We start from the raw sequence: 12,512 nt of genomic DNA, 5'->3' as shown, positions 1-12,512 counted from the left end.
AGATTAGAGATAATTCAAGTTCAACTTAATTAATTAAAATCAACCGACTATAGTGTGCATCCTTTTCTGGCAACTCTAGGGACGAGTCAGGATTGCTAGGTTGTTAGCTAGGCGTTGTTTGGTAGTTTGGGTGACTGATAGCTCGGATCCGGCTACTTATTTGCGTTTAGGGCTTCCTAGGTTTTCAATTATTTAGCAGGTTTAGCTTCATGACCAGAGGATTTTAGCACCATAGTTGTTTTTAATTTGATAGTCGTGGGATTCGTTATCGATAGCTCGAGTCGTTTCCAAATTAGCACTTCATCACTTTGTTCCATCTTCTATTTTGGTGGATCATCCTGAGCGGGAGGTTTTTTGGGTAGATTCGGAGCTTTAGCCATTGGTTAGGACTAGAGGTCATGGGTTCGTCATAGGGATTCGAAGCCTGGGTAGTTCTTTCTCACTGTTATCTGCTTTTCGTCACTTCACCATATTTCTTTCTTGCTCTGTTCTTTTGTTTACTCGCTTTAGTAAAATTATAAAATTCATAAAAACATAAATTAAAACCAGTTAAGTAATTAGTTGAGTCAGAGTCTAGTTTAGCATCGCTAGTGTCTCGTGGGGTCGATACTCGGACTTCATTAGGCTTTACTACGTACGATAGGTACACTTGCCTATCAGTGGTCTAGCATTTAGAGAGTCTTAGTTTATAAATTTAAAACTAGGGTGTCTAGATTAGGTTTAGTTTTTAAAGACCATATTCAGCACATCAAGTTTTTGACGCCATTGCCGGGGACAGTTAGGCGATTGCGTTATTAGCTTTGACTGATCTTATTTGTTTAATTGGTCTTTTTGTATATTGAGTCGTAGGTTAGTGTGTCTAGTCCTTTTTGTAGATATATTTTTTTTTCTCTTTCTTTTTTTTCTTTTTTTTTTTGTTGATCGTTTAGATTTAATATCATGTGTTTAATCTGTGGAAGCGACCATTACATAAAATATTGCCCAGTCCGAACGGGGTACCCTCCCTGTGTTACGAAGTTTGCGGATACAATTACAGGCTTCGTTCAGAAAACAAAAACGGCAAAAGAGAAAGGGGTCAGAGATTTCCCGACATGCTCGCCTTTTCTGAGCAAGCACTCGTGTTACTACAGCTATTGGCGGAGAATTGCAGGATTCAGCAAGTGGATCCGGAGTGTCAGGGCTGTGGTGGACCGCATCAGTATGAAGATTGTCCGATGATGGGTAATCCTCGATACTACATATTAGCCGGATGATTTGGTGAGGTTCATGAATGACGAGATGATATATAGCATCGAGCCTACTGACAAGTAGACGCCGTTGGAGGGTGAAGAAAGCGGTGGAAGAGAAGAAGAGGATGACGAAGCAGTTGAAGAGATTCAAGGCGACCCAAAGCTATCAGATATAAAGCCCGGAGACTATAATGGACATTGAAGTCCCACCTCCGGTAGATTCAGAGCTTTAGCCATTGGTCAGGACTAGAGGTCATGGGTTCGTCATAGAGATTCGAAGCCTGGGTAGTTCTTTCTCACTATTGTCTGCTTTTCGTCACTTCACCATATTTCTTTCTTGCTCTATTCTTTTGTTTACTCGCTTTAGTAAAATTATAAAATTCATAAAAACACAAATTAAAACCAGTTTAGTAATTACTTGAGTCAGAGTCTAGTTTAGCGTTGTCAGTGTCTCGTGGGTTTGATACTCGGACTTCATTAGGCTTTACTACGTACGATAGGTACACTTGCCTTCCAGTGGTCTAACATTTAGAGAGTCTTATTTTATAAATTTAAAACTAGGGTGTCTAAATTAGGTTTAGTTTTGTGACAACCCTCAAAACTACATGTATTCCGTACGATTCATTAAAAGTTAATTAAAGTGCTTGATGACTGTGCTGAATTACTTAACTACTTTCTGATTTCTGTGTCATACTTACATGTGTTTGTATGTGCAGAAAATTGACTAAATGGTCCTGAATGTTTTCCTAAGTGTTAGGAATTAAAAATGTTATATATATATATATATAAATATATATATATATAAATATATATATATATGACACTTTACGGATTAATTAAGCACTTTAACGGAACAGTATCAAACCGAACAACCGGACATTACCCGGAACACCAAAATAATGCTAGAAGCATTGTTTCTATTTTTCTAAGCTAGTTAGGGTCCCTGAACACCCTAACACACTATATATTACTTAACACACTTATAAAGCACTAACTAACCAATTGTTCCCAACCAAATCACTAACTAATAGTTGAAACCCAACCCTATACCCCCCCCCCCAAAAAACCAGTTACAAGGGTGGAGACCCACCCTTGATTATCTTGAATGGTTTATTATATATGTAGAGTACTTAGGGGACATTTTGTCTATTAGGTAATTAAATGTTGGAAGGCTTATAAATTAAACCACAAGACCATCATTATCTTCGTATCATCTTCCTCAACACCCTAACTCTCTCCCTCCCTTCTTGATCTCGGCCGAACCCAAGAGCACCACCACCACCATCACTTGATCACTTTCAAGCATTCTAAGAGCATACATAGGTGTTATAGTGCATACAACGAAGCTGGGTGCGTTCGGAAGTTGAAGGACCACTCTCATCTTCTTTTATCCACCACATTTCTTCACTTGAACTCCCCTAGCCTTGAGCTAGTGGTAAGAACTTAGATCCTTGTATTTTTCATCTTGTTTAAGTGGTTAATGATGTATCTTGATCAAAATATTAAGAACCCTAATGAACCTTATGAAGAAGACATGAACATAAACTTGTTAGATGAAGAAATCATGATATTCATATGTTGTGATGCTTGTTGGTTATTGTCTACTCATGTTGTTGATATGGATCATCATATGGTCTTGCTAGATCATGATTAAAAACATGATCTAGCAAGATGAGAAAGTAAGAATGTTGTAGGACGAGGGAATCATCCACACATAAACCATGAACTTGAATGAATGGGAGATTTCTTGAAAAATAAAGATCAAAGTAGGTTATAGTCATGTGTATCTGGAGATCCATGAGTGGTTTTTCAAAAGAAGAAAGTGAAAAATATAAGTTTCATTAAATATTGGACCTTACAAAAACTAATCACATTTTTGGTAGATAAACAAGTGTAGAAACACTTGTGTAATAAGAAAAGTTCACAAAGAAATATTTTTAGAAAATACGGTTGGAAGTTGTAAACACCTAAACTCTTTAAAAATAAAGTTTTTAAAGAACTAATCACATTTCAAAAGGTAACAAGACTTACTAAGTATACTAGTAAGATACTACATATTTTTATAAATTTTCAAGTTCATGAGTTTATAGTTTATGCTTGTTTTTGGCAAACTCGGTAAGTAGAGGTTGTATATTGTTGATTGAGAATTGTTTGAATGAATTTTTGAAAAGAAAATGATATGCTAGTAAGCATGGACACCTCCATTTACAAAGGAAACTCTGCCGAAATTTTCCAAAAATTCCAACACTTAGAAAATATTTTTCTAAACAAGCGTTACAAGTATCTTTTATAACTTGTGTTTCAAATATAAACCTCGCCGCAATTTGTGTAATAAAACACAAAATGTCGGGGGTTGGTTTTTGTAAATAAAAATGGGTAAATATATATATTTAAAATATATATATCTTTTATTAGAACACTTGTGTGGATACTTGTTTGTTTGTGAGATAGTTATATTATTTTAGGGAAAATTATGTTACTTAACGATATAACTTGACATTTGAACTATGTGGTATGTGATAGAAGTAAAGAGTAGATAAACCGTACGTAGGATACGTGTTATGCATGAGAAACTGATTGTTATCTGTACATTATTAGGACGTGCTTGATTTCCTGATTATTTGAGTAATTAATCTAACCGAGCAAACCGAGGTGAGTTCACACACTTTCTAAGGCATGGGATTCCCGGTGGTTGGGAATGGGTTAAAGAAATTAAAACGGAATCTACATATCCTCCTTGGGTAGGATATGTACAGCCATCCTCCATAGGTAGGATGCCAATAATAATTCTGCGTATTCTCCTTGGGTAGAATACGTACGTTCGTCCTCCTTGGGTAGGACAACAACTTTAAAACTTATTAGACAAAACTCTATCATTCAGTCCCTCATCTTATATCGACTTAATCGCCGAGGCCAATGGCGAGCGGGTCATTAGTTAATAGCGCTATTAGGTTTAACAAACCTCACACCGTGCCGTTCGGACGGGCGTGTACTAATGGACTATGGCAAACTGTCAGTGATGATAGACACTGATGTAGGTTTTATTTACTTATTTATGTTGTTCAATATGATTGGAGGCTCGATCCTGGTCATGTCACGCCTCCAAGCGGTGATACTCCGCAGGGTGGATTTTGGGGGTGTGACAGATTGGTATCAGAGCCATTGGTTATAGTGAACTTGGTTATAAAAAGGGAAAGGCTTTTTGACAAAACAAGACTATAACCTGTACAGTGCTCAACGATCCACAACGATGCTTCGCTCCATGTGCAAGACTCGACACAATAGGTGGTATGATTTATGTTATATTATCGGTTAGATAGTTCACTCTGTGCATTAGTTAACGTGATAATTGCTATTTGTACCTTGTGTGCTTACTCTCTACTGTCGTCCCACACTTACGCACTTTCGTGACACTTTTCTCACTTATGTTGCTTCGTTGTGAAGATCATGAACGGACGCGGAGGACGTATCAACCTAACTCAAGCCCAGTTGACGACTTCGATCAATGAACGAGTTGCTGAGGCACTCGCAGCAGCTGCAGCAGGAGGTATAACCTGCTATTTCGACCCATCCTAGGATGTTTAGATCCTACCCTCGCGAACCGACTCTTGTGCTTAACCTTGTCTTTTATTCTCGCGCAACAGGTCAACCTGCGCAGCCTCCTGTGTGCACATTCAAAACCTTCATGGATTGCCGACCTAGTACCTTCAGCGGCACAGAAGGAGCTGTAGGCCTTCTTCACTGGTTCGAGAAACTCGAATCTGTTTTTGAGATGTGTGAATGCCCTGAAGATCGTAGGGTGAAATTTGCTACTGGAACACTCGAAGGTGCTGTGTTAACCTGGTGGAAAGCACAGGTTCAACTGCTAGGGCTGGCGGTTGCTAATGCCACCCCATGGAATGACTTCAAAGAATTGATCAAGGAAGAGTACTGCAGTCGTGACGACATCCACAAGCTAGAGGTGGAATTTTTCAATTTGAAGATGACGGGGTCTGAGATCGAAGCTTACACAAAGAGGTCGAACGAACTAGCTATCTTGTGTCCCACTATGGCGGATCCTCCTATCAAGCGTATCGAGCTGTACCTTAAGGGTTTGGTGCCAGAAATTCAAAGCCACGTGACCTCAGCTAATCTTGGCACCATTCAGTAAGTCATTCGGTTGGCTCATCGTCTCACTGATCAGGTAGTTGAGAAGAACAGGCTGCCCAAGCGTGTTAGCGCTACTACTTCTGATGCTCCCAATGATAATAAGCGCAAGTGGGATGGAAATTCGGGCAAGGGTTCTACTTTAGTTCAGTCTCAGCAACGAAAGACTGATGACCACCAGAGTCCTAGTCAGCAATCTTCTGGTAGTCATGGACAGGGTGGATACCGAGGGAACCACCCCAAGTGCAACAAGTGCAACAAGCATCATAGCGGGCAGTGCCACAAGGGTCATTGTCTGAGATGTAACAAGCTGGGTAATTAAGCCAAGGATTGCAGGAGCCCACGTCCTGCGAATCAAAATCGCCAACAACAACAAGCTCCACAGAACCACCAGAAGCAGCAACAGCAGGGCAATAAAGGATGCTTTCAGTGTGGCGCTGAAGGCCACTTTAAGAAGAACTGCCCCCAGCTGAAACAGAATCAGAACAACAAAAACCAGGGAAACGGGAACAACAATGGAGGCAACAATGGAGGCAATACCGGGGGTAACAATAATGGCAATGGCGCCGGAGGTCGTGCCTTCGTGATTGGTCAGGGTGATGCAAGGAATGATCCCAACGTTGTGATGGGTAAGTTTCTTCTGGATGACTTCTTTGTTACTGTTTTATTTGATTCGGGTGCCGATACTAGTTATGTGTCCCTAAAAGTTAGCCGAATGCTTAAGCGCACTCCAACGCTTCTGAACACCAAACACACAGTAGAAATAGCAAACGGTAAAAGTCTTGAAGCCACATACATAGTTAAGGTCTGTAACCTCGTCCTAGCTGGTCAGACCTTCTCTATCGATCTTATTCCTATCGTTCTGGGTAGTTTTGACATCATTATTGGGATGGATTGGTTATCTCATTAGCAAGCGTAAATTCTTTGCAACGAGAAGATTGTCCGCATCCCTCGCACTGGTAAAGAGCCCCTCGTAATTCGCGGCGACAAGAGTGGTGCTGTTGTGGGCATCATCTCTTTCCTTAAGGCCCAGAAGTGTTTGCGAAAGGGCCACACTGCTATTCTAGCCCTCGTTTCTGATACATCCTCGGGAGAAAGAAAGATAGAAGACATACCTATTGTACGTGATTTTCCTGAGGTATTTCCTGAGGAATTACCTGGTCTTCCGCCTCATTATCAAGTTGAATTTCAAATCGAGCTAGCTCCTGGAGCAGCGCCCATAGCTCGAGCACCTTATCGTCTTGCTCTATCAGAACTTGAAGAACTGTCCACGCAACTGCAAGAACTCTTGGAAAAGGGTTTCATACGTCCTAGCTCTTCGCCTTGGGGAGTTCCGGTGTTATTTGTGAAGAAGAAGGACTGTACCTTCAGAATGTGTATTGACTACCGTGAACTCAACAAGGTGACCGTGAAGAATCGTTATCCTCTCCCACGCATTGATGACTTAATCGACCGGTTGCAAGGGTCGAGTTATTACTCTAAGATTGATTTGAGATCGGGATACCATCAGCTGAGAGTCTGAGAGGAAGACGTGTAACAACTCTCACTAAAATTAATACTTAGTATAATAATTATCCAATAAGGAAACGCTAAGTGAGACACCTAAGTGATTCTGCATAAACCCTAAAATTTTCAGAACAATCAGAATCAGGATCAGGGCCCCTAAAACTCAGGGGGTTATTCCCTACTCGATGATTATCCTTATAACTCGTTGTCAAAATTTAAAATTAAGGAGACGTCGACTCAGCAAGCCTAGTCCCACGCGTGGCAACCCTATGACCCTTAGGTGTCCCTTACGGACCGTAAGGGATTAGGCTTACGGTCCGTAAGCATGTCAAATTTCGTGTATAAATAGCAGGCATTGGGACTCGAAATCAGAAAGTAAAACGACGTAAAAACTCCAAATATACGTCGAGTTATAGCCGAAATAATCTCCAATTAGTATACCAGGGTGCTGCTATGATGCCGGGTATTAACTCAATCGCTGTTCAATTCTTTTCTTTCCGTCAGCTTTTATTTTTGTAAATAATAGCTCGGGATTTTACCCTCTGAATCCCTAAACTCTGCCCGTTATTAGGGTAATAACTCTATTCACTGGTACGATACCTTATCCAATCGACTGAAACTATCCGACATGATGTTTAAGTGCTATCCTTTGTTATTAGTCGTGATTCCGACAGGATGTTTAAGTATCACCCGAACTCGGGGAATACTCTGTCATTCGTTGTGAATCCGATGGATGTTTTAGTGATTACACTTTGTCATTCGTTGTGAGGGTTTTATCTCATGATTATCGTTAAAGTTGAATTGAGTTAATACACTAATACGAGTTCCATTGTATCTAGAAATTAGAACTCGTAAGCAAGGAGCTGCTAGAGTACTTAATAGCTAAGTAAACTTAATAGTTAAATAAACTTAGCAGCTAAGTTAGCTGAGTAGATTAATTAATCTATTAATTTAGTTAAGTATGATTAATTAATCAAGATTAATTAAGTTAATCAAGATTAATTAAGATTAACTAAGCTAAGCAAGATTAATTAAGCTAAGCAAGATTAATTAAGCTAATCAAGATTAATTAAGCTAAGTAAGTTATTTAGTTAAATAGATAAGCAAACTTAATAGTTAAGGAAACTTAATAGTTAAAAAACTTAATAGTTAAGGAAACCTAATAGTTAAGGAAACTTAATAGTTAAGGAAACCTAATAGTTAAGGAAACTTAATGGTTAAGGAATCTTCCTACCTAAGGAATAAATCTACCTATAAATAGGAAGCTTAGGATTCATTTTCCTTTGTTCATTTCTTCTATTCTTCTCTCTATACGTTGGTGTTCTAACCAATAATCACCGATGCGATGTTCTGTCCGATCGATTCAGGAACCAACTAACGGATGCCAAAGTGCTATACTTTGAGAGTTCGTTAAACGGATGCCAAAGTACTATACTTTGAGAGTTCGTTAAACGGATGCCAAAGTACTATACTTTGTGATTTCGGTAAACGGAATCCAAAGTGCTACACTTTGTGAAATTCGTTAAGGTTCGAATCTCGTGACTACCATTAAGGTTTGATTTGGGTTTTACACAAATACGTATTCCATTCTGTTAAACTATATGTTTAACTACCAAGAATACTCCCAACTACACACTTACAATCAAACAAACTATTAAATCATCAGAAGATCCAGAATAATAAAGTGCATGCTTAAATTTATCGGAAGAAGTAGAATCAAGAAGCTTGTTAACTCAATCCTGCATGCTTATAAAGTGAGTCATTCTCTTTTTATCAACTGTTTTACAATACTCCAAATTATTTTCCAAAGTTATAATTACAGGGATTAAGTCTTTGTAATCACCAAATTACAGCCGGTATGTGGGGTATTGTGCACATTACTAGTGTTATCAGTTTAGGTGAGCGTACCTAATTCATGAAACGTCACTTTTAGGTGAACGGACCTAATAGTGATTGACGTCACTTGTGGGTGAACGAACCCAACAGTGATATGACCACAGTCACCGAAACGAGTCGAGTGACAAATACTGTGGGTAGTTGGTTGATATCAGAAACATTGTAATCGCTCTTAATACTATAATTTATAACCAATGTGTCATTTTTAGTAAGCTGAATGATTCACTCAGTATTTCCCTGCTGACAAAACCTTTTTAAAACGCGTTTCAGGTAATTACAGTAGATTGGAGTAAGGATTGGATCCGGCACTGAAAGACTTCAAGAAGTGGCTTATTTTATTAATTAAAGCAAATTAAGAAATGTGATTTTTATTAGAAGCTACCTTTGTAAAACATGGATTTATTCCATCTATTTAATAAATAAAAATCCGGTGTTTTCTAAACTCTGATATTTTTCCTAACTCACGGTCCTGATGAAATTCCGCTGCAATGTTTTCAAAAATAACCACCGGTACCGCTTGGCTGCTCGCGACTCCCGATTCTGTCCAGGGTGGATCAGGGGTCGTGACAAGACGTCTCCAAAACAGCATTCAGAACTCGTTATGGACATTACGAGTTTCTGGTTATGCCTTTCGGATTAACGAATGCACCTGCGGTTTTCATGGATCTCATGAACAGAGTGTGCAAACGTTACTTGGATAAATTTGTCATAGTCTTCATCGACAACATCCTGATCTATTCTAAGAGTCAGGAGGAACACGAGCAACATCTGAGGCTTATTCTGGAACTTCTTCGAAAAGAGCAGTTGTATGCCAAGTTTTCGAAATGTGACTTTTGGCTTCGCGAAGTCCACTTTCTAGGCCATGTGGTAAATGAGGATGGGATTCATGTTGATCCATCCAAGGTTGACTCAATCAAGAACTGGCCTGCACCCCGTACACCAACAGAAATCCGCCAATTCTTGGGTTTGGCAGGATATTATAGAAGGTTTATCAAGGACTTCTCAAAGATTGCGCAACCTCTCACTTCACTGACTCAGAAGGGTGTCACTATCGTTGGGAAGATGCATACGAGTCTGCTTTTCAGCACTTAAAAGATAGACTTTGTAGCGCGCCTATCCTCTCATTGCCTGAAGGCACAGATGATTTTGTGGTTTACTGCGACGCTTCCATCCAAGGACTTGGTTGCGTGTTGATGCAACGTGACAAGGTCATTGCCTATGCATCGCGCCAACTTAAGGTTCACGAAAGGAACTACACTACGCATGACTTGGAATTAGGAGCAGTTGTTTTCGCACTTAAGATATGGAGACATTACCTGTACGGTACCAAGTGCACCATTTACACCGATCACAGGAGTCTCGAGCATATCTTTAAGCAAAAGGACTTAAACATGCGTCAACGCCGATGGGTCGAGCTCTTGAATAATTACGAATGTGCGATCAAGTATCATCCGGGCAAAGCTAATGTTGTGGCTGATGCTCTTAGTCGAAAGGATACTACACCTAAGCGTGTACGTGCGTTACAGCTTACCATCCAATCTAACCTTCCCGCTCAGATTCGCGATGCTCAGGTTGAAGCATTGAAAGCAGAAAACATCAGGGCTGAGTCCCTACGAGGATCGAGACAGCGGCTAGAACAAAAAGAAGACGGCGCCTACTATGTTAACGAACGCATCTGGGTTCCACTTTATGGAGACTTACGCGAGCTTGTGATGGATGGAGCACATAAGTCTCGTTATTCAGTGCATCCTGGTTCGGATAATTGTACCATGACCTAAAGTCTACCTGCTGGTGGCCCGGTATGAAAGCCAGCATAGCAACCTACGCCAACAAATGTTTGACTTGTGCGAGAGTCAAGACTGAATATCAGAAACCATCAGGCCTACTTCAACTACCAGAGATACCTAAATGGAAATGGGAGCAAATTTCCATGGATTTCGTTACTGGCCTGCCCAGATCTCAATGCGGAAACGATACCATTTGGGTGATCGTGGATCGACTGACCAAGTCTGCACATTTTCTAGCAATCAAAGAAACAGATAAGTTTTCTACTCTAGCAGACGTCTACCTAAAGGAAGTGGTATCAAGGCACGGAGTGCCAACCTCTATTATATCTGATCGTGATGCGCGTTTTACCTCTGAACTGTGGCAAGCTATGCACAAGTCCTTTGGCTCACGCCTAGACATGAGCACAGCATATCACCCGCAAACGGATGGGCAGTCTGAACGCACCATCCAAACTCTTGAAGACATGCTTAGGGCATGAGTAATCGACTATGGTAACGACTGGGAAAAGCATCTCCCGTTAGTGGAGTTTTCATATAACAACAGTTACCACACCAGCATCCAGGCCGCTCCGTTCGAGGCATTGTACGGACGGAAGTGTCGATCACCTCTCTGTTGGGCAGAAGTTGGCGACAGTGAAATCACAGGCCCAGAACTGGTAGTAGATACAACCGAAAGGATTGCTTAAATACGACAACGAATGGCGGCAGCTCGTGACCGTCAGAAAAGCTATGCTGATAAGCGAAGAAAGCCACTCGAGTTCCAGGTTGGGGATCGAGTGCTACTCAAAGTCAAGGTGTAGTTCGTTTTGGCAAACGAGGCAAGCTCAATCCGCGTTAAGTCGGACCATTCGAAATCATTGAGAAAATTGGTAAAGTCGCCTACAAGTTGAATCTACCTGAAGAACTCAGCGGAGTTCACAACGTATTCCATGTGTCGAATCTGAAGAGGTGTCTGTCAGATGAGACCCTCATTCTTCCCTTAAAGGAACTCACTATCGAGGACCAGCTACGATTCGTTGAGGAACTAGTAGAAATTACTGATCGAGATGTTAAGATTCTCAAGCGTACCAGAATACCTCTTGTCCGAGTTCATTGGGATTCCCGTCATGGCCCAGAGTATACCTGGGAATGAGAAGACCAAATGAAACTCAAGTACCCCCAGCTGTTTAAGAAAAACACAACCACTACTGAGGCTGAAGCTACTGCAGAATTTCGGAACGAAATTCCAAATCAACGGGGGGATGATGTGACACCCCAGGAAAATCAGGAAAACCACGCAACTTAACTAGCTTCTTCAGTAACCACGTGCAAAATTTCGGGACGAAATTCTCTTAACAGGGGGAGAATGTGACAACCCTCAAAACTACATGTATTTCGTACCATTCATTAATGTTAATTAAAGTGCTTGATGATTGTGCTGAATTAATTAACTGCTTTCTGATTTCTGTGTCATACTTACATGTGTTTGTTAACATACTAGTATTGTGCAGAAAATTGACTAAATGGTCCTGAATGTTTTCCTAAGTGTTAGGAATTAAAAATGTTACAATATCACTTTAACGGTACAGTATCAAACCGAACAACCGGACATTACCCGGAACACCAAAATAATGCTAGAAGCATTGTTTCTATTTTTCTAAGCTAGTTAGGGTCCCCGAACACCCTAACACGCTATATATTACTTAACACACTTATAAAGCATTAACTAACCAATTGTTCCCAACCAAATCACTAACTAATAGTTGAAACCGAACCCTACACCCCCCTCCCAAAACCGGTTACAAGGGTGGAGACTCACCCTTGATTATCTTGAATAGTTTATTATATATGTAGAGTACTTAGGGGATATTTTATCTATTGGGTAATTAAATGTTGGAAGGATTATAAATTAAACCATAAGACCATCATTATCTTCATATCATCTTCCTCAACACCCTAACTCTCTCCC

Source organism: Helianthus annuus, chromosome 3, assembly GCF_002127325.2.
Source record: "Helianthus annuus cultivar XRQ/B chromosome 3, HanXRQr2.0-SUNRISE, whole genome shotgun sequence".
Lineage (NCBI taxonomy): Eukaryota > Viridiplantae > Streptophyta > Magnoliopsida > Asterales > Asteraceae > Helianthus > Helianthus annuus.
This window is presented reverse-complemented; position numbering follows the sequence as displayed.